Source organism: Patagioenas fasciata, chromosome Z (genome assembly GCF_037038585.1).
Source record: "Patagioenas fasciata isolate bPatFas1 chromosome Z, bPatFas1.hap1, whole genome shotgun sequence".
NCBI classification, from domain to species: Eukaryota; Metazoa; Chordata; class Aves; order Columbiformes; family Columbidae; genus Patagioenas; species Patagioenas fasciata.
The window spans coordinates 8,636,081-8,659,025 of NC_092560.1; the positions used below are offsets into that span (position 1 = coordinate 8,636,081).

The 22,945-nt window shown below is 41.5% G+C and overlaps 1 long non-coding RNA gene across 1 annotated transcript; it reads right to left on the reverse strand.

Moving 5' to 3' along the window:
- Window positions 1-574: 574 nt before the first annotated feature.
- On the reverse strand, window positions 575-14,746 carry LOC139826477 (uncharacterized). The gene is made up of 4 exons (XR_011736557.1): window positions 14,538-14,746; window positions 12,444-12,562; window positions 11,664-11,856; window positions 575-8,257 (listed from the first exon to the last, which is right to left on the reverse strand). It is a non-coding gene; the product is annotated as an uncharacterized lncRNA (long non-coding RNA).
- Window positions 14,747-22,945: the final 8,199 nt, after the last annotated feature.

Genomic DNA, 22,945 nt, shown 5'->3' on the forward strand with positions numbered 1-22,945 from the left:
ACTTCATTTTTTTGAAAACAAATGTGGGAATTTAAACATTGATTTCAGTTCCAGATAATACTGATGTTAACTTATACAGAACATGGAGAAAGTTACACCAGAAACTGCTTTGAAAGATCTGGATTCCAGAGGGATGAAGAACAATTTGAGCAGTTTGTGTGATTGGTTACAGAATTTGATCATGCACAAGTTATATTCAGCTAGACTCCAGGAACATATTTTTCCTGTAATCGGCTATTGTGTTTTTGTAACAGCTCTTTATTGCACTATCTGTGTTTCTTTAATCTTCCTTTATGTCCCTGACTCATATGTCTTCAGTAATTTTAATTAACAGCAACAAGAAGAAGTGGTTTATTCAGGGTAAAACAGTCATCATACTCCCAAACCGGTTATCAGCTTAACTGTCAAAACACTGCTGATTACAGCTGGTTACCAACCACACCATTTTTCTGCACACTCCTCTATTTCAGCGTGCTATAAAGCATTAATAGGTCATTGACAGCACATATTTACTTACCCAATATTGCCCATGGCTGCAAGGACAGCAGGATTTCCTCCGGAGTGCTGCTGGGCTAACCATCTGCTGCCATGGTCAAAGGGGCTCAAAATCGCCTCATTTAGTGGGAATCCAGCATGGGAAGGCAGCTGCCACCACTCAGAACCCAGCTGTGCAGAGGACAATGTCAATGTGTCATCTGGCACCAGACGGGAATGTGTGGGAAGTGAGGTACCTTAAAGATATTATCACAACCAGAGAAAGGGTCATGGTATCCCACAGGAAGATCCAATATGACCCAGAGCAAAACTCAACTCTAAGTTAAGCCCCTGCTTTCCATTATAAGGTTTTTACATTTTCCCTGAAACATTATGGCCTTATTTATCTTTATTTTCTTCACAATTCCATGCAGAAATGTCATAAATATTAGGTAATTGACTGTGACTAATAATAATGTTGACTGAGAGTTAATTCAGACACAAAATGGTAACCAGAACTTTCTTATTATTGTTCTTACTCAAAGTTGCTTTCAATTACAATGACAACTCAATTTATCTCACAGAGAATGGTGTAGGTTACACATAGTCTTTGTGGTCAAACAGAATCCACTTGAAAAAATATATTATTCTACTGTATCAATAATCAGTGACAGTGTGCCCAATTCCCACAGCAGTGATGCAAGAGAAAAAGTAACATAACTGTTAAATTAAAGCAAATTAACCTTTCATCTTGAATTTACATGTTGATACTTTTGTTATGTATTCACTGCAATTATTGCATGGCAAGGAGCTGTTCACTCAGGTAGGATAATGGACAAGGAGGAGTAGTTTTTTAATGGTTTTGGCACCTTTCAGTTTTCATTCATGTTTCTTGCCCTTGTCCTCTCAAAGTTTTCATGCACAGATATGTTTTCAGGTCTTGGAAACTTGGATTTTGATGTTCAGCTTTGCATATTTAAGTTACCCATTTTTGTTGCTCCTGACAGACATAGGATTGAACATGTGCCCGCACACACAGAAAGTGTTACTACAGACAATATGGCACAAACACTAAGCTCACAGTCAGCCCAGTCAAAGAGGTTTATGCATGAAGTTTAATGCATAAGTATGCAAGATTTTATTATTATTATTATTATTCATTTTTCTTGCAAATGGTGGGAGTTATGTTTCAGAGTGAGGCTTTTGACCTTGATCTCTCTGGCATCAGCTCCAGAGCCCTCAGGATACCTGATCTTAATTTAAAGGAATCCATGCACCATATGGATGTACCCTGCAGTGGCTGGTCTCAGAAGTACGTCATACATTGGAGCAGTGGTTTGGAGGTGCACCATCATAGGCTCCAGGTTTCCAGCCTGTCAGTGTATGACGACCTGAGGTTCCCAGAGTGACAGTCAGGCTCAGGTTTCCTGGTTCTTTACTGCAGAGTTGGGTTTTTGAAAATCTCATGAGCCTCAGTTCTTGCTGGGATTGTCTTTTGGTTTCAAAATGCAGGTCATGGAAAAAAGCAGTAGCTGCCAGTACTTCCAGTATCTTTTCTGCACTTTCAGTATCATGACATGTCTTCTCAAAGTTATTTCCACCCATTTTCAGGTTTTTCTGTCGGGTGAAGTTTCATTCTAGGTCACTTCCTCTATGTCTGAGGGTTTCATATACCATAATTTTTAGAAGAACTCTGTTGATTTTTTTTTTTTTTTAATAAGCATCCTGACTGAGGAAATGCTTGACCTACAAGCCATTGGACGATGGAAAAAATGTAAGATAGCAACACTCTATGCTTTCTCTGCTCTTCAGTTTCCCTCTGTACTTGTTGTTTTCCTCTTTTGGAGACAGGATAATGGTGTAAATGAATATTTTGTCTGACACAGTAAAACTACTATAATTTGCTTTCATTCCATTCCATTCTGCATTTGTGTGATTAACAATCCCAGTTGAGTCTTCCGTTGCAGATGGCCGTTCTAATTGACTCTGCTTTGGACTCAACATTTATGGACACAGAGTTCTGCAAATGTAATACCCTAGAGGAACCAAGAACTGTGGTTGAAACTTTACCACAATGAAATCAGCAAGAATGTGGATTTTAGATAATCAAATACTTTCCAATTTCTTGCCATCACAAATGAAAGGATTTTCTGCAAGACCTAGAAGAGAACTCTACCTTTTGTAAAGGAAGAGCTCCCCAGGTTAAGGAAAGTTATGAGAAAGAAAATATAAAAGCAAAAATCTCTGCATTGTAGAGATTTAAGAAATGGCTATGAAACAAGTATAATGAGAGGTATTAGACAAACTGTGCAACATTTACTAAAGCATCACTTTAACTGAGAGCTCACTGAGATCCAGTGCCAGGATCTCATAATCTGTGGCAGGCTGTGGGCAGCTTGCAAACTGATTAGATAAACGGTTCCCATCCTTGAAACATATAAATGAAAACAAGAAATTTCTTTCCCCTAGAGGAACTTTTAGTAGAAATTAACAAATGCAATTAAACCAGCTGTATTTGATTATATGAAACAGAACACATGGGCTCTTAGACACAAGTCACCTGTGCATGTAAAGAAATATTTGATGAGGGCTGGCAGAAATGAGAAAAAATAATGCAAGCATCTTTGTGATGAGAAGTCCTTGAAATGTATTTCAAATTTTAAGAAAACCCTTACCATTACAGATTGTAGCTGAATCTGGGGGTGTCCAATTCCAAATTTCATGGCTTCTGTCAAAGCAGGTATCTGAGAGAGTTCGCTTCTGCTTGAGTTTGTTCTTTATCACACTGCAAATCTTTTCACAGCCTGTACGTCCCACTAACTCCTAGACTGATTGCACCAAGAGCAAAGCTGCAGCCTTCTCTTCTGCCCATGCACTCCTTTTCATTGTCAAAAGTAAAACAGCTGAGGAAAAAGTCAGCTTGGCTAAGCAGGGATCTTCTTGAAATACGGCAAAAAAAGAAACTACGTGGTCAGTGGAAGCAAGGTCAGGCAACACAGGAGGACTACTGAGATGCTGCTCATCATTGTAGGGAGGAAATTCATGCTGCCAAAGCTCAGCTAGAATTGAAGCTGGCCGGTACTGTGAAGAACAATATAAAAGGCTTTTGTAAAAATATTAATGGCAAAAACCAAACTAGAAATAACACCTTATTAACCAGGACATAGAAAAAGCCAAGATGTTTCATGCTTTCTTCACCTCGGTTTTCAACATCAATGATTGACTTGGAGGCCCCCGTAACACTGGGCTAGAAAACCACGGCTGTGAGAACAATAAACTGCCAATCAATCCAGAACCTGTACGAGATTCACTGTTCCAGCTAGATCCCTACAAGTCGATGGGGTCTGATGGGATCCATCCAAGGGTGTTTTAAGAAGAGCTGGTTGATGTCATAGCGAGAACTCTCTCTGTGATTTTTCAACACTCTTGGGAATCTGGAGAGGTCCCTGGAGACTGGAAGCTGGCAAACGTTGTCCCCATCTACAAGAAGGCCAACAGGGGTGACCCTGGCAACTACAGACCTGTCAGCCTCACTTCTGTGACTGGCAAAATCATGGAGAAGATTGTTCTGGGAGTTATTGAAAAGCACCTGAAAGACAGCGCAGGCTTTGGTCCCAGCCAGCACAGGTTCGTGAGGGGAAAGTCTTGCTTAACAAACTTAGTTTCTTTGTATGACAAGCTTACCTATCTCTCTGACCAAGGGAAGCCTGATGATGTGATTTTTTGGATTTCAGCAAAGCCTTTGATACTGTCTCTCACAGTCTCCTCCTGGACAAGATGTCCAGCACACAGCCGGGTAAACACACAATGCAGTGGGGGAGCAATTGGCTGACAGGCCGGGCTCAAAGGGTTTTAGTAAATGAGTCATGTTGGGCTGGTGACCAGTCACTAGCGGGTTCCGCAGGGATCCATCTTAGTACCAGAGCTCTTCAGTGTCTTTATGCATGACTTAGAGTCAGGACTTGAAGGATTGCTTAGTAAGTTTGCTGATGACACAAAATTGGGAGGAGGTGTTGACAACTCTTGAGGGCAGAAAGGTCCTGCAGAGAGATCTGGACAAATTGGAAAACTGGACATTCACCAAGCACATGGAGTTCAACAAGGGCAAGTGCCCGATTTTGCATCTGGGACACGGCAACCCTGGCTGTACAGACAGACTGGGGGATGAGATGCTAGAAAGCAGCCCCACAGAGAGGGATCTGGGGGTTCTGGTTGACAGCAAGTTGAACATGAGCCACCAGTGTCCCTGGCAGCCAAGAGGGACCCGTGTCCTGGTGCATCCAGCACAGCATCGCCAGCCGGGCAGGGAGGGGATGGTCCCGCTCTGCTCTGCACTGGTGCGGCCTCACCTGGAGCATTCACTGTGTGCAGGGCTGGGAACCACAGGGTAAAAAACCTATAAAGCTATTGGAGAGTTTCCAGAAGAGGGCTATGAGGTTGGTGAAGGATTTGGAGAGGAAGTCATTTCAGGAGTCACTAACATCACTTGGTTTGTTCAGCTTGGAGAAGAGGAAATTGAGGGAAGAGCTCACCGTGGCCTAGAGGTGAGAAGGAGTTGCAGGTACTGATGTCTTCTTTCTTGTGACCAATGATAGGACACGAGGGAATGGTACACAGATGTTCCAGGGGAGGTTCAGGTTGGACAGTAGGAAAACCTTCTTCACCCAGAGGGTTCTGGAGCACTGGAACAGGCTTGCCCGGGAAGCAGTCACAGCACAAAGCCTGACAGTGTTCAAGAAGCATTTGGACAACACCCACAGAATTTTCACCTTGTCGTATGCAGGGACAGGAGTTGGACTCTATGATCCTTCTGGGTCCTTTCCAACTAGAGACTTTCTATGACTCTATTTGGTCCATTCCTCTTGGATTTTGGCTCAGATTTCACTGATTATTCATGAGGCTGGTTGCCAGCATCCATAGACAACTCTTTGCTACAGCCTTCTTATAAAAAAACCTCATCCACCAGCTCCTTGTCACCAGAGCAGTTCCCATCTCAGTCTGCTTTCTTCAGCCATCTGATGTCAGGATCTCTGCAACATCTGCATCAGGCTCTGCAGAGAAGTGAGCAACAGGGCATTACCTCCGAAATGCTCTGTCATTCACTGGGCTCATCTCACTGTGGCAGACCAGTAAACCTCTAAAATAGAAGGAAACTCAGTGGAGATGGGCAAGTGTGACAGGCCCATGAAGCTTGGGAAATAATGCAGAGTGTGACGCACCACAGCTGTTACAAAGGAAACGGACTTTATCTCAGCAGCAAGGCATTTACTGGAAGGTGGCTTTTGTTTTAAATAAGCAGTTAGTAAAAGCTGAGTTGATCAGCTGGTGGTTTAAATGTTTCTCATTGAGCTCATTGAAAAAGTGTGAAAGTCTCCCAGGGTTAGGTCAATAAGCTATATCATCAATAAGCTCAAGCTGGATTCAACACAGGCATTCCTTCCAAGTGACTGGGGAAACCAAGCATCTCGACAATCCTTACTGCTATATATTCCAGAAAATGCATGAGTTTTTGAACTGTTCAAGATAATTCAAACTATAAATAATACAGCCATGCAAATAACACACTGGACCACAATATTTTGTACGTGATTTGGCCTAAATGACCTTGCTTTGATTTCTGAAGGGTCATTTTGCAATTTCATGGTTCACATGAATTCCTTCTCCTGAAAGACTAAGCTTTTCATAAGCACATTGATCAAAGATGGAGCCATTCCAGAACTGCTCAAGATGAAATCAGCTGTGAGAGTGTGCATGCATATGTATGTAGAAAACTTGTTCTTCCAAGTGATTACTTTCCTTGTCTATTCGTATAGAAAAATTAGCCTGCTGAAGAACAATTGCTTTAATTGAACTGAATGCCTGCTATGTATAATTTATTCCAAAGCATAGTTTTAATAAAGTTATACACAAAAGAAAATATAAATATTGTCAGGGTGTCTTTATAGAATCATAGAATCACAGAATAATACTACTATTCTAAATGCTTTCTACTGGTGAGAGAAATTCCTGTAATTTTTTTTTTCATTCCCACAATTACAAAAAATGCTATGAAGCAAATTACAACTGCTATTTTCAACTCATGAAAAAAAGTTAAGAAATAGCAGAGATAGTTACATTTGAGCCACACTTCCAAAGCAGATTGTTTACTTTAACGCTTAAGGCAAGAAAAGGGGGAAGGAGAGGATCTGTGTGTTGAACAAAAAGCCATAATGGAATGATGCAAATTCATTCTGTTCCTCCTACAAATCACTGTTCCCATGTTCAAAACATTATTGAAGATTGAAGCTAAAGATTCAAGTGATCTTACTTCAAAGACTGGTCTTAAAGCATAACTAAGAGCTTTACAGTTGTCTGAAAAAATGGTAAGTAGTAATCTCTATATTCATAATGAAACTTCCTTGAATAAGTCAGATTTTCCCAGGCATTCAAAAAACTTCTTCCTCTCTTTCCCTCTAAAAAAAGTCAGAACAACTCACACCTTCACTTAGTCATTTAACAGCAAAGAGATTCTGAGGGTTCACTTGACTACTGCCCAAGTCAAATATATCGGATTCTGAGCACTTCCAAAAATATGTCCTTGATTTTCAGACTTATCACAGAAAAAACCACCCTCAAACAAAGAAGAAAGAAATAAATTGAACTCAGACAGTGCTTCACTTTCCATTAAACTGCAAACACACACTCTACCATTAATACTCTATCATTGACAGCATTGTTTTAGATAAAAATGAGAAGGAAAATCAGCATTACCAGTCACCCCATCTAGAGGAGTTGAAAATGAATTTTAAAGGAAAACCTCTGATATAAATCAGTGTAGGTGTATGAAAAATTTGCACATTCCATAACAGGGAAAACAGTCATTTAAGGCTGCATTAAGTATGTAATACAGGATGTTCGATAACTCATCAGAACACTCATTTGAATCCGTAATGCAGCACAAACCCCGCTTTTACAAAAGAAGTCATCTGGAAGTCCCTGTCACAAGTTTAAGGCACCATCCCCACAATGCTAACCTCTGCCCCAGAGGAGTCTCCACAAACGGATGGACCTCTTGACTGCAGCTGCAGCCTGTGCTAGAAAACAACAGCTTCCATTGCTGAACCTGCTGCAGTTGTCACAGCAGCCACGGATGTCCCGAGTTCCACACAAGCGTTGTCCGTGTGGTATACAGAACATGGCTGAGCACTTCCGTCTTTCTCATCTCCAACACGGTCCACAATGGAAAACACTGCTGGTTGCCTTTCTTTTGCTTGACAATAAATTTACCTTTATGACAGCCAACTGATGAAAATTAAGTTTCTTCTATCAGGAATCAAGACGGATCATTTTCTGGCTCTTCACTGAGTATAAACAGAATGGTAGATATATGTATACCTATACATATGTCTCCCTGCAGTTAAAAAGCCTGGAATGAGCCAGCTGTGGAGATATTTGAAAGCAGGTATATCCTTCTGGCTTTTTCTGAGCAGCATGTGGGACAGACTGAAAGCCAGCCCAGCCCAGGAGGTTGTCTGAAGCAGGGCTCAGCTCTTGGACAGTGAGTGGCTTCTTCTGCTCTGTTTTCTCTGGTCATTTCCCTGCAAACTGAGAAGGGAGAAACCCCTGCACTGCTTTCTGGTTTGCAACAGAGTCAAACTACCTGTGTGTATAGGAGGTTACAGTCACTGCATGCAGCTGCTGCTCAAATAAACATGAGGCATCATCCCATTAGACACTGAACATTTCTTCTGGATGTTTGCACCAGGAAAGGTGGACTGATGACACAGGTGCAGGCTTCAGGGCTCTGGATCACAGAGGGAAAATGAGAATAACTGGAGATGTGGAAACTGAGGTGATGTGAAGCAGAAAACCTATGCAAAAGTACATTTAAATGCATTGTTTCAACAGAAGGCACTAAAACATTAAAACAGTTTTTAAATCACTGAAATGTTACCTGAAAGTAACAAGATAGACCATGTCAGTGTCAACTGGATCGCAGTTTGTACAGACTGTTTTTTCACATTTAAATAATCTACAGTGTGGTGATTTCATGAAGCTGCTTTCACATGCAGATTCCAAATTGTAACCACATGTAATGTGCTTGATCTTGTGCTGTTTATTTAAGAACAGCATCCACTGCTTAAGCAAGTTTTCTTGTCCATGAATCCAGAGCCGTGTATGATGCACCACACACTGAGAAGAAAATTACATGTTAGAAAGCCTAAGAGGGTGAAGCTAGAGCCAGAAATGCAGGTGAATTCTGAAATGTAGACTACAGGCAGCTATTTGGAAAAAAAAAAATGAGCAAAGAAAAAATACTCATTAAACAACCACTCACAAAGTGAAGACAAAAGCAACAAAATCTAGGAGACTCAGTTTTGGTTAGTAATTTGTGGTATCGAAAGGGGCAGGTTCAAAACTCATGTTGTACTCTTCTATCTCAAAATGGGCAACCTAAACCTGGGCTGTCTGTGGCTCACTACTACTTGTCAACATTCTGTTCACAATTAAAAATATTTATTGGAACACTCAGGCAAGCCTATTTCTTATGAACATGCTCTCTTCAGGAGGGATATGCATTCCTACTGGCTGAAATGCACTCCAGTGCTTTGGGAAGGAGGGAATATTTTTATTATTATTCTTTGGAATGAGCATTTTTTTCTAGTTCTCCTTGTAATGCTCCTTTTCCAAATTTCAGGGCAGCTCGATTTGGAAACCGGTTAAGAGATTCTGTCTCTTACCCTTAAAAATGGGTGATGGTATTTTGGTACAAACAGCTGGGTGAAAGATGCTGCTGTTGTTTATGTTACTTCAAGTCTGGCATAATCCCATAAAAGTCTCTTTGGTGTCATTGAGAATTTAACAGTGGTTGAATTTAATCAATGGTAACAGCACTACTCCATTATAATTCAATACTATGATGTCCCAGGAGTGTACTGAAAATTATAAAGTGCATAGTAGACAGAAGGTAACATAATTCATTATTTCAACACGGGTCACTTTAAACTATCTGAGTTGGTTGTTCTTCCTTCTTCCTTCCCTGTCACTGACAGTTAATCACAAACCAACAGCCAAGATGAGGTCTTGTGTATTTCCTTGTGTTTGGACCGTGACAGTTTCAATAATTCTTTTCACAAGTTCTGGGTCAGAACACTCCTGTATCGGACAAACAGCAACATTGCTTTTAAAGAAGCCTATTGGCTTTTTGAGAACCTGAAGTTGGAGCTTGTTTTGTTTCAGTTCAAAGCAGAAAGAGAGCCATTCTTTAATAGAGAGGTCTTACAATAATAAACTGAAATTGTCACCTCTATTACAATCATGGCCAGAAGTAGCAGCCATCAACCTTGTGGTTTGTTTTGTGTTTTTTTTGGTTTTTCTAAAACCTCGTAGTGAAACACTGTCTGATTAAGAGAAGAAATGAATAGTACCTAATATTTCAAAAATCAAGTAACATTAACAGCATTATTGTTTGGATGATTAGCTTATTTTGTAGCTGAATTAAAATCACATGTTTAATGGGAACAATGAAGCACCAGAAAAAAAATCAAACGGAGAAGTCAGTTGGCTTGGGTATCCTTTATGAGATCATGTCAGAAATCAGAAATTCAGAAGTGCAAAGATAACGGTCTTTCCTGGGTAACTGTAAAATTAATGTTGTATTGCACATCCTGTAGAAAGTGCGTGCCTAATGAAATGACTAATGTGCTGTTAAGCATTCATTATCTTGCTCATTGTTCATTAGCTGTGACCCTTCTGCAGCAGCAGCAGCAGCAGCAGCACAGGACTATGAGGTTGTGAGCTGTTCTGCGTATTCTTTGCATAGCCTGTGCAAGAATTCGAGCAAACCTTGTAGTTTTCTTACATGCAAGTTCTGCAGACTCAGACTTTGAGTCCCCAAAGGGTCAATAGGTCAGATGGCAGCAACAGAAAGAGCAGCTGATTGTCTTTGTGGGTGGGGAGTAAGTACCATCAGAACTACATTATCCAGAGAGAACAGGTATATGACTATATAGGGTGGCAACTCCATGATCTCTCTGAAGGGCGTACTATATGGGTGCCTATGTCTCTAGTCCTGCCATGTGGGGAGATGATGACCTGTTTTTCCACAATTGAGTGAGGAAGAAGCTCTTCTTACAATTCTATAGAAGCATCTACATTTTCCTGGGCATTGATTTTGAACTGCACTGCCTAAACAAACATTGTATTTCATTGGTAGGTTTCAGACCTTGAAGATGCATTGAAAAAAACTGACACAGAAGTCACTGACTCTAAGATAATTCCCTAAAAATGGAGTAAAATTGAAGATTAAGAAAAAGAGCAAGGTAGAAAACATGGACTCTTAGCCACACTTTGATAGTATCCTCCCAAACTTTTGTAAGGATTCAGTTTCTTAATTTAAAAATGGTCATAAAACCTTCTCTTCTTTAAAATGCACAGCTCTCAACAATCCAAAATCTGCATAACCTTAGAGCAGCAAAAGGTTCCTCTCATCCTGTTTATTTTCTTACACAGATCTACAAGTTTGCTAAAAGAGACAAAGAAGAACAGAAAACAAAGCCAAAAGAGCAGCCACCTGGGCTCAAGGTCTCTTTATATCTACAAAGTACCATTACACGTTCATTAACCATTTTGCTGCTCAAAGTACACACGAATTCAATAGTTTTCCCTTTGTAATTAATACAGCAGAGTCAGCTTCATAATTTCTTCAACACAGCTTCATGAAATTTGTGTCTCTTTACATCCTTGTTGCAATCAAGTGCCTGGCATCTGTTTTTGTTTGATTGTCAAGTGTCACCAAAGGCATATAAAACAGAGTTGGCTGCCATAACTGACCGTATAAAGCAGCTGATCATGATCTGGAAGCCACTGTCGGTATGATTTGTGTTACAGTCTGCAGGTGCTGGTCAGGAGCCAACACGGTGCAGAAATTACTGGTGATGGCTCCTGCTTCTCCCTTCTGTTATTCAATTATTTTTTTATGCTTTCAGAGCAGAGCTGCCAATATAGAAGCACCAAGGGGGTACTGAGACACCTTATCTCTTTTGCTGTTATTCTAATTGACCATGTAAAAACATAACCTATATCTTTTTCCTTTAATGTTTCTAAAGTTAATCTGCATTCTTTACTCTTAATACTCAGGGTAAATCTGCCTGTGACCATTTGTACGACCTGCAGACAAACAAACCTTTGCTCTGTGCTTTTTCTGTTACCTTATGATGGGCAATGTACAGCAAACAACCATGTTTTTTATCCTCTGTTTCACGCAGGATGACCAAGTCTGTGTTTAAAGGGTAGAATCCACTGATGTCGACAAGCAGAAGGCACATCAGACTTTGGGTCCTAAGGATCTGATTCCCAGTGAGAAAAAGGTGTCTTCCACTCCCAGTCCTGAACTTTCCAGACCTAACGAGAAAAGTACCATGGATGCTTTGTTTCTAAATTTGAGTGTGTTATTAGTCTCATAGGATTCAGTTAAACCTTCAGCCTAGTACAATAGAGTCAGAATCAGATTTGCGTGAGACAAGCACAAGCAGTTTGTAAGAAAAAAGTTTGACCTATAAAAAAGTCTATTGACTATCAAAAGATTACATTTCAAATCAGATACAGAGACCAGATCAGTTTTGCACATTATTAGTGTGCAGCTGTATCTCTTGAAATACTTCACTAGGAATATAAACCAAGGGATGCAGCAAAATGCTCTGCCAATGCACTGATGGTATCTTCTTAAGCCAAATATTCCCCATGAATTAATAATCCTCTCAGAAACATTTAAAATACAGAATGTGACTGCCTAATTATGAGTGGGTTTTAAGTTCCCAGGTTTAGTTTATTCGCTAATAATATTTAGAGTACCTTGGAGTGGTGATCTGACATAAAAGAGTCATTTGCTTCCCTGTTCCCCATCAGCCCACATGCAATAAGCCATGCAAAAGTCAGAGAACCAACTTTGCATGAGAACAGTTTTAGGAGGGGGAAAAGAAAATAACTACCTGGATGGCTGAGGGGCCGTTTGGCAATGCCTGGTATGGGTAGAGCAGCAGCACAGGATCCATCTCAGCAGCTTCTGCTGGGGCATGCCCCAGGCTGGTGAGAAGTCTTCACCATATGCCTTATTTAGACAATGATGTTGAGAAGGGTGTTATCAGTGATATCCAGAGGGTGTTCAGATGAACACAGGCAGAAAAATCAATTTCTACTAAAGTGACAGAGTCCACTAAATCTGGGCTCACAGGAGCCTTCATTCCCACACACTGTCTTTTAGATTCAGACCTAATTGCCCAGAGGAGTAAAAGATCTTGCATGCACAGCATCAGGCTTGCAGAAGGAGGCTTCTCAGCAAGGTTCAGGTGCTGGGGTCACGCAGTGTTAGCAGGTCGCATGTTCCTCATTTACAAAGTCGCTAGTGAATTGAGATCACAAAAGTAAAGAGCAAATAAAGGTCTTGTACTTGTCAGAACTACACAGTGTGTCCCTACCCTTGCTCCTTTCCCAGATACACTCGCTTATCCCAGGAGTGCCTTTCTTTCAGGATTTGTGGCTGTGGAACTCTCCGTAATAGGACATTTGTGAACCACAGGTATCGGTTGTGAGTGTCTTTTTGTTCTGGTAACTGGGGAAATGTGTCTGCACACGTCATATTAATCAATCTGCTTTCCATGTCAAGGGACAAGTACTAGCAAAGGAGGCTTGTTCTTCCCACTCATTTTATTAAAAAAACAAAGACAATGCTTTAATGGGATGTCTAAGTAGGCAAATTTGCTGAAATGGCTATTCTGAAGCTCTCTGATGACCTATATACTTAGGTGCTTGGCTGTATTTCTTGCCCTGTGTACACCCAAAAATGAAAACTTGTAATTTTGTTTAGGAACCATCACACTGTTTGGATGGGCCAATGGCAGATGTGTTACATTTCTCTGTGAATTTAAATACCCCTACTTCCAAATTAAATTTAGCCATTCTTCAGCCAGTAGATACATCTGGATATACAGCTTGTTGTTTTATTAACCACCAAAGCAATCATGTCAAATTAGACTTATCCTCATCCACAGGGAATGAAATCATGAGCAACAACCTCCAAGTTCCCATGAAGAAGCAGAAAAGTCAGATTACAAAGCATGAAGGAAGGGAAGGGGGAGAAACAGGAGGAGATACACACATCATTCAAATGTGTTCTACCACCAGGATTAATTCAAGCCAGGAAGATGAGCAGTCTAATTTATTCCCCAAGGAGATGCACCCATGGACTCTTCCCTTCCATTGGTGTTGCTCCATAGGTAAGATCATGTGTGCTGGCTTAGCTCAGGTCTTTCAAGCTTGAACAGAAAACAACACTGTTAGTTTCAGCTAGAGCAGCGTTAACTGTCTCTCTTTTCCTTGAGTTAACCTAGAAGTGTGATTGACTTCTGCTTTCTGTGAAAAGTGCAGAGTTCAACTTCATGTATATGTAAACACGTGAAAACCCAGTTGCTGTCTCAGTTCTCTAAAGAGTCATTTTCAGAAAGGAATGTGAACTGCAATAAAAAAAACAACAACAACAAAAACCCACAAAAAACCAAACAAAAATCTTTTGAAGTAAAATATTGAGTAAACATATTTTATGCAAATAAAACCTCTTTTATCTATCCTATGGTTAAACCAAATAGTAAAATGAGATGCATGTGCAAATTTGCATTTAACTATATCCATAGTTTTGATTGTTATCCTACCAAAATTTAAGTATGTATTCAACAGTGACATGTAACCAGAAATAACACAAAGAAACTTTGCAAGATAACTAAGGGAAGGGGGAGGGAAATCTTTTTCTTAAGGGGGAAAAGACCTCAAAACCTCATCAAGATTGTTTTGGAGAAGAGTGCATGGAAATTTATTTGGTCACCATTTCAATGTGCCAACATAAAGAGGAGGAAATGTCTGAGACATGAGGACACTTCATTCTTGCAAAGGAAGGTTTAGTAAGGTGGAAACTGTGAGAACAGAAGCTCTCCCTGACAAATGACAAGCGTCTGGCCAGCAGGTAAACATAATTCGACAGGGACTGAAGGCATCCTCATAAATAGTAACTGAAAACTACTTGGGAGACTTACCAGCTTTCCATTGAAGTATTTTGTTCTCTTTCCATCCCATGGTAATTTGTTGCTTGAGAGATAACCCTTGGTTTCCACAGGATGAATAAAAACCACAAGAATGAGACAGACACAGTCCTGAAGCTTCAGTGCAACTCGATAACATCAGTCTATCTGAAAATATAAATGCAAAGCATGTGATGACTGACATTGGGGCTCACGTATGCAATCACACACGGCAGAGCTCTGTGCTCCAGAGAGGAGAGAAATGTCTGCGGAGCAGCTCCCTGCAAACAGGTGGCCTGGCAGCATTTCCAGGAACAAGACTGGAAGCAAAACATTTCAAGTGAAGCAGAACCAGAGTGGAACTTCATACAAATCCCCCTGAAATCATCCTTGTAATTTCCTTGGAGGAAGCAATGCTGTCCTTGTTGCGTGAATACACCACACCATGTTGAATTACTGTACTGCAAGCTGTGTTAAGCAATTTCATAAAGCTTTTATAACCACAGGAAGAAGGAGTTTTTCAAGCTCAGGCACCACTGGACAGCACTTGAGATCCTACAAGACCCCAATTGATCTGAAGGAGAAACCACCCCACAACATGGCATTCCGCCAAATGTGCAGTACGTAGAGTACAAAGATTTCACAGCTGCTTTCTCCAGTTCTACAGTGAGACCCTTTGTAGGTCAAGTTTTCCTCTCCTACTTTTCAGTAACACTCACTTATAGTCGGAGGTCTGGGTTTTTTTCCTGGTAGGTAGCAAGGCCTAAATTAAGTTGCCACTTTCCAGGTGGTGCCAGCTGTTCTCATCTTCATTATTCTTTGAAATGCTCCATTGCATCAGCTGTTCCTCTCCATTAGGCACTCCTGGCATTTCTCGCTTACCATTGCAGGTTGCTGCTATCATCTGTTATAGATCTTCCTTCCAGCAACTTCACAACTCACAACATCTTCCTACACACAGGAAAATCCTGAATAAGATTTATATCTTTCACCTACCGCTACATTTCCTACAACTGCTATTCTCAGCTGCTGAAAGACTTGAAACTGAATTTCTGTGACCTTCTGTCTTTCCCAGTTGTTGCATTTTGTGCCCCAAACCTGCAACCCGTTCATTTGGTCAACACAGAACATGTACCCCCCCTGCATTTAGATGCTGCCAGTTGGCTCAGCCTCCTTTCCTTAGACCTGCAAATTTTCTTCCCAGTTTGTGAAATGCCTCTTGTTTTATCTTTTTGAACATAACAAGATGATATGGGCGATGAAGGAATTGAGAGCAGCCCTGTAGAGAGGGATATTGGTGAATGAATAACTGGACAAGAGCCGGCAATGTGTCTTGTAGCCCAGAAAGCCAACTGTATCCTGGGCTGCATCAAAAGAAAAATGTCCAGCAGACCAAGGGTGGTGATTCTGTCCCTCTACTCCAGTGAGACCCTGGAACAAGTTGTCTCAAGAAGCTGTGGATGCCCCTTCTTCGGAAGTGTTCAACGCCAGGTTGGATGGGGCTTTGACCAACCTGGTCTAGTGCAAGATGTCCCCTTTGAAACAGGAAATGCGTCTCCTGAAGCATCTTTGGACTTAGCTTCCACAGAAATTATGGAGTATCTAGGTAGCCTGGAATTCCAGGTACCCTGACATTTCAGGTACTACCTGTATATTTAGACCTTTACAACTCTTAAAAGCAAACCAAATTTCCATTCCAAATGAAAAGTAATGCAAATGGCATACTTTAACAGACCCTTGCTCAAGGAATGAGAAATACTCCTCCAATAGCAACACAAAAATTCCTCATGAGCAAAATTCCATCTTTGCCCACATAGAGATTGCTGAACATCAATGTTTGGTAGTGAACACCCTCCATTTGCACAGGTTTAAAGAGAGATCTCTGCACCTTGCAGTAAAGAGAAATACTGTGTACAGTTAACATCTGCAAAACATAAATAAGTGCCAAATTTTATTCTCTTATTCTGAGCAGAGAATAAATGTCCTAGCAAATAAGCAAGGTCCAGTGGGAACCTGATCTTGATTCATGATTGGATCTCTGTGTTCCAAACAAATAAAACTGGATTTGTTGTTATTGAACAATGTTATTGAAAAAACCAGTAATAGCTCTGGCTCCAACCACTATTAAATCTTGGAAAACCACTTTAAAAAACAATACTTTTCAATTCCTATTAATACAAAGGCTGTAGTTGACCAGTTTGAGGTAATTGACTGGAATTAAAGGTGAAGTAGACATTACATTCCAGAAGAGTAGAATAAAAATGACTTGCTGCAAAAAGAAACTAACACATACTGCTGAATGAAAATCGTGTATCTACCAGGAACCTACATGACAGAGATTAATGGCATCACAGGAGTTTAACAGCAGAGGGATCTACTATGTTTTTCAGTTTATAAGTGAGCAAATTTTAGAAATCACAATAAGAGTTAAGACAATCAGCTTTTCAGCAAGAAGAGAAAAAGTAGAATAAGTCTTTTTAGAGCCAAAATCTAATGCTTGTGCTCAAAGCTCAGTATTCTGGGTGCAGAATAACGAGAACTTCAGTAATAATGTGCAGAGATGTTCTCATGCATGGGAATTTGGGATAAATATTCCATGAGTGGGAGGTTTGGCATCACTGAATTATGTGGGATATGGAAGAGGAATCTGAGATTATATTTGGGGCTATCTGTCCTCTTATAGTAATTGTGAGGTCAGATCAAATAATTAGGAAGACATCAGGGCTAGTTCCACCAGTCCTATTCCTGGTAGTAGTGCTACCTCTGCTAAGTTTGATAGGAGCCATCAGCTGGCTACGAGGATGTAAATAGCACTTTAATGAGGGCTTGTTCTTAGTTAATGGTAGCAAAAAGAGAATAACAGTAAAGAAACAAGGTTATGGAAAGTATTTTTTTTCCTATTGTGTATGACTTTGAATGTTCTTGGCATATATGCCTCCATCCTAAGTTTCTAAATGATGTTCAGAATTACAGAGGGAAAAGGTAGGAAGAAGGTAGAAAGAGAGATGACTAGGAACAATGACTGTAGTGGGTCATGTTTTGGAACAACCCTGGATCATCCCTGTCGAAGGTGTGTTGTGGAGTTTTTTGTTGCGGTGGTTGGTAACTGCAGTTATCAGAGATGTTATCATGATAGCTGAAAATGTAGTTATGTGTGTCTTCTGTAGGTAAAAATGAAGTCAGCAACAGTGGTGTTCTTGTGCATGCTGACAGAATGTCTTATAGAGACATTCAGTTCTTCTGTTTTACTTCACAGTTACTCCTGTGGCTTGTTTGGGTGCATGAGTAGCGATAAGTATTAAAAGCACTCTTTTTAGGCGTTAAAGTAGAAATGCCGAACCACATAAAGCTTTGGACTGGAAGGGACCTTTAAAGATCATTCAGTCTGGCCCCTTGCTATGGGCAGAGACATCTTTCATTGCTCAAAGTCCTGTCCAACCTGACCTTGAACACTTCCAGTGATGGCGCATCCACAGTTTTTCTGGGCAATCTGTTCCAGGACCTCACCACCCTCATCATAATTTTTTTTTTCCTTATGTCCAATCTAAATCTACCCTCTTTCATTTTAAAACTGTTACCCCTTGTATCCCTGGAGCCTTCTCTAGGCTGAACAACCCCAAATTTCTCAGCCTTTTCTTATTGGAAAGGTTGCCCAGCCCTCTGATCATTTTTGTGGCCCTTCTCTGGATCCTCACTAACAGGTCAATGCCGTTCTTGTGCTTGTACGTACAGTGTTCCAGGTGGCATCTCAGAAGAACTGAGTCGAGGGAAGAATCACCTCCTTTGACCTGCTGGCCACTTTTCTTTTTGTGCTGCCCAGGATGCAACTGGCCTTCTGGGCTGCCAGTGCATATTCTACATCTGCACCAAAAAGGGCTGGGTATACGCACTGGTTTCCTAATGGCATTAGAAACCTGCTTTCAAAGTGGCCCCCTGATGCAAATTTCAAAGAGAAACAAAACAGAAGAAAATTGTACAAAGTAAATAACAATAAAAAGGGAGATGCCTGGGAGATATAAAGAGAAGAAAGAGTGACTGGAAGAGCAACCTACAAAAGAGCCTGGTGAGACAGCACTGAGGCACAGACTGCCTCTCAAACTACGGCTACACCTTTGTAGAGTATCGGGGATAGATTTGCTTAGGGTTAATTTCAAATGAACGCCAAAGTGAGACGCAGTTTAAGTAGATGCGTGATTGTTTTTCAAGTGCAAACCCATTTTAGGGGTAGGTAGCACAGTTTGGAAGTTCTGCAAAGCCTACACCTGTGAAAGATTTCAAATTTTCGTTCTTAGTGTGCAACATAGGATCACTTCAGAAACACTGACAGCTATTTATGCACTATCCCCCAGTTACCAGTGTCTCAAACTCATTTGCCTTGGCTTGTTTCCTAGGCTCTTTTTCAGAAGATCCTTCAGCCATGTCAGAGGCTCAGGAAGATGCCAAAGATGGCTTTTGGAAAAGCTCTTCTTTGGTTGTCATACAGTGGGAATGAATATTGTCCCACCGGCACAGACCATAAGCAAGGTTTTTTTGATCCCAGCTGCCACCATGGACACAGGTGACTGAACCTGTTAATGTTCAGCCTAGTGCACTCTTCCATCTTCTCTTCTACATCCAGACCACAAGTGTTAGAAAGCCTTTGTCCGTGCCATTTGCATGAGGGTGACTGCATCCGTCAGGTAAATAACTAGGCTCTTATGTCCCAGGGTACAATATTTTTAGATTGTACTACTTACATAAAGAAATGTCTTGAGCTGCTTTTGCTGTATTCCTCTGAGATCAGATCCACTGCACTAACAGTGAACTGGTCTTGATGAATGGGTTTCAGGTATTCTCTTAGACTCCATTTTTCCAAACTTCTAATCCTTAATACACACACACACACAGAGACATTATTCACGTTTTGTCGAAAGACAGCAGATGGTCTCACCAAACCTTTGTGGAGAGCTGCCATTGCGAAGCACTACAACATCACTGTCAATGATGACAAAGAAAGGGTCTTTGAAAAGACCAGCCAGCAGTACGGTTTCAACAAAAACTAAGTATCCTAGAAACCTTTGCCTTCCATTTTATTTTTTTCAATTATTCTAATGAACTTGCTACCAAACACACTCTCTAAAACTAGTCATGGATTCTCATTGCTGGGATCTCTCTTTTCCCTACTGAATCTCAGACAATTGCAAAGACCACCTACTTTGCCTAGAATAATTTAGACTAAAAAAGACTTCTGGACATTTCTAATCCTACTTCCTCCTGAAACCATGGTCAAATTCATAATGACATAAGTTTTCTTAGGGCCTCACCCACTTTTGAAACTCCCCAAAGAGAAAGACTCCACCGCTGTTCTGGATATCTGGTAACTTGACCTCCTGTTACTTATGACCAGATTTTCTCTTGCTGCAACCTGTGGCCAGTGCTCCTTGTCCCCTTGCCAGTTACCTCTGCTCTGGCTCCATCGCCTTAATAACAAGTTACCAGAGGCAGCTACAAGGGGTCCACACTAACCTTTTTCAAGTTAATCAAGGCTGGCACCGCTCCTCATAAGTTATGTGCTCCAGCACTCTTAGCCTGCTGACTTACGCAGCTTGCAACTCACAGTTCGTTCTTGCAGGTCTCCCCCAGCCTCTGGATCTGCAGCCTCCTCACACCACGGAGTTGTCTTTACATCAGTATTGTTTCTGAAGTTTGATTCAGGCACACTGTCACCAACCTGAGCAAAGACAACGGTCTGGACACTCATTTCTACCCAGTCTTGTGAACCTTACTGCTTGGAAACTTCTGAGAGTTTCCCATCCTACACAAGGACTACACTTGCACTTGTTGGAACCCCTTAGGGAAGATGACTAATGTGGCAATAAAATAAATTCTCACAACAAAAGGCCGTCAAAGAGCCACCAGATGGAGACTATCATGAAGAAGCAGTGCAACCCACAGGACATTGATGCTGTGCTGTGATGTGATCTTTTGCACAAATTATTAACCTTAAAACAGATTCATCACAAATTTAACAGTAGTTCTTGGATTCTGTACTGGTTTTGAATGGGACAGAGTTAATTTTCTTCATAGTAGTAAGGGGCTATTCTTTGGATTTCTGTTGCAAACAGTGTTGCTAATAGAGAGATGTTTCTGTTATTGCTGAGCAGTGTTTACAGTGTCAAGGCCTTTTCTGTTCCTCATACCTCCTGACCAGTGAGTGGACTGGGGATGTACCTGACATTGAGAGGAGACAGGGCTGGGGCAGCTGACTGCAACTGACCAAAGGGCTGTTCCGCAACACATGGCATCATGCTCAGCAATAAAACTAGGGGGAAGGCTGGCAGGGGGGATGGCTGCTCAGGGACTGGCTGGGCATTGGTCAGCTGATGGTGAGCAATTGTTTTATTTTGCGTCACTTGTCTTGGGTTTTATCTCCCTGTCTTTGTTATTTTAGTTTTCTTTATAATTTATTATTATTATCATCATAATCATCATCAACACCACCTCCATCATCATTGTTATCTTCATAATCATAATGTTTTTCATTTTTCTTTTAATTTATTTCAATTATTAAACTGGTTTCATCTCAACACGTGAGTTTTCTCACTTTTAGCTTTCCAATTCTCTTCCCCCACCCCACTGTGGGGGGAGAAAGTGAGTGGATGTGTGGGACTCTCCAAATTAGTGCATTACCTGGATTTGCAGAAGGAAAGGAGGAGGACAGAGAGAAAAAAAGGGTTTTATTACGAAGATATGGAGAGGCATTTGGACATTTCCAGTGGTACTGGGGAATCATAGAATAATTTCAGCTGGAAGAGACCCTCAGGATCATCGAGTCCAACCATAACCTCAACTAACTCTAACACTAACACATGTCCCTAAGAGCCTCATCTAAACATCTTTTAAACACCTCCAGGGATGGTGACTCAACCAATTCCCTGGACAGCCTCATAATCCTCACAATCCTTTACATAAAGAATGTTTTCCTAATATCAAATCTAAACATCCCCTGGCGCAACTTGAGGCCATTTCTTCTTGTCCTGTCACTTGTTACTCGGAAGAAGAGCCCAACACCCTCCATGCTACAACCTCCTTTCAGGTAGTTGCAGACAGTGATAAGGTGTCTCCTCAGCCTCCTTTTCTCCACGCTGAACAACTCCAGTTCCCTCAGCTGATCCTCAGAACACTTGTTCTCCAGGCCCCTCACCAGTTTCGTCACCCCCTCTGCACTCTCTCTAGTATTTCAATGTCCTTCTTATGATGAAGGGTCCAAAACTGAACACAGGATTCAATATGGGGCCTCACCAGCACTGAGTACAGTGTCACAGTCACTTCTCTAGTCCTGCTGGCCACACTATTCCTGAAGTGGAGAATTCAACTGGAGCAGTGTCAGGCAGTTGTGCCATAAAAACAGTTCAATGACAATTCAGAGCTGCAAATCAGTCATGTTTATTTATCCATTTAAATTCAAGGAGGAGCCTGGTCTCTAGGAAATACATGTTTGCAGTGATCCTAATCTAAGATTCAACACTGAAGATTTGCTGAACAAAATTCAAAACTCATAATCAATATAATGGACTTTTCTTTCTGGTGTTAAATACCCCCTTTTTTCCTTTAGAGAAATTAACACAAAAATGCATGCACACACACACAAAAACTCAGAGCAAGGCAGAATCTCCCTATGTGCAGCTCAAAGTCAAACTTTTATTTCAGAAGATGATTCTATGAGGCCCGCAGGAACTCCGGCTGCAGTCCCAGCAATGGAAAAGGTTCTGAAAAAGCACCAGGGTGATGCCTATAGAGGAGTAATGAGTGAAACAAAGACCAGATCCATAACATCACTGAAGTCTGGCGTTACCTAAATAACACTGTTTGAAATAACCAATGTGGGAGCAGATGTAGCCAAGCTGGGACCGAAGGGCAAAAAACCAATTAGGACTAAGTTGTTCATTTTGGTAGGAGACTGGACTGAAAAAGTGAAGTGCAAGGGCATCACTTGAGGCTGAAGACAAGACACCACCAAGGCCTTGGTTACTGACATGACCGCTCATTCGGATGTCACCGTGTGGTGGAGGGTAACATCAGCTGGCGGTGGATGGTGACATCAGAGAGAGATGAACTGTGACCTCACGTCCCTCACTGCTTATCTTGGGCCGTCAGCAGAGCCTGGCCCAACCTGGCTCGTGCCTGGACTCCTGCCGAGCAGCTTGCGAGGTCTGGAGGTCTGAGCGAGGCTTCTCGTGGTGCTGGGTGGTGCTTTGGGGGCTGCTGTCAGCAGCTCTTGGTGCCCATTGCAGAGCCATCCCTTGTGTTTCCCCGGCCCTGCCTGGTTCAGGCAGCCGGGCACTGCAGACACGCTTGCAGCAGCACAGGTGAGCTGTGTGGGGAAATGTCCCCCCGGGGTGACCATGGGTGGGCGATGGGGCTCCAGGAGCCATGAGAACGTC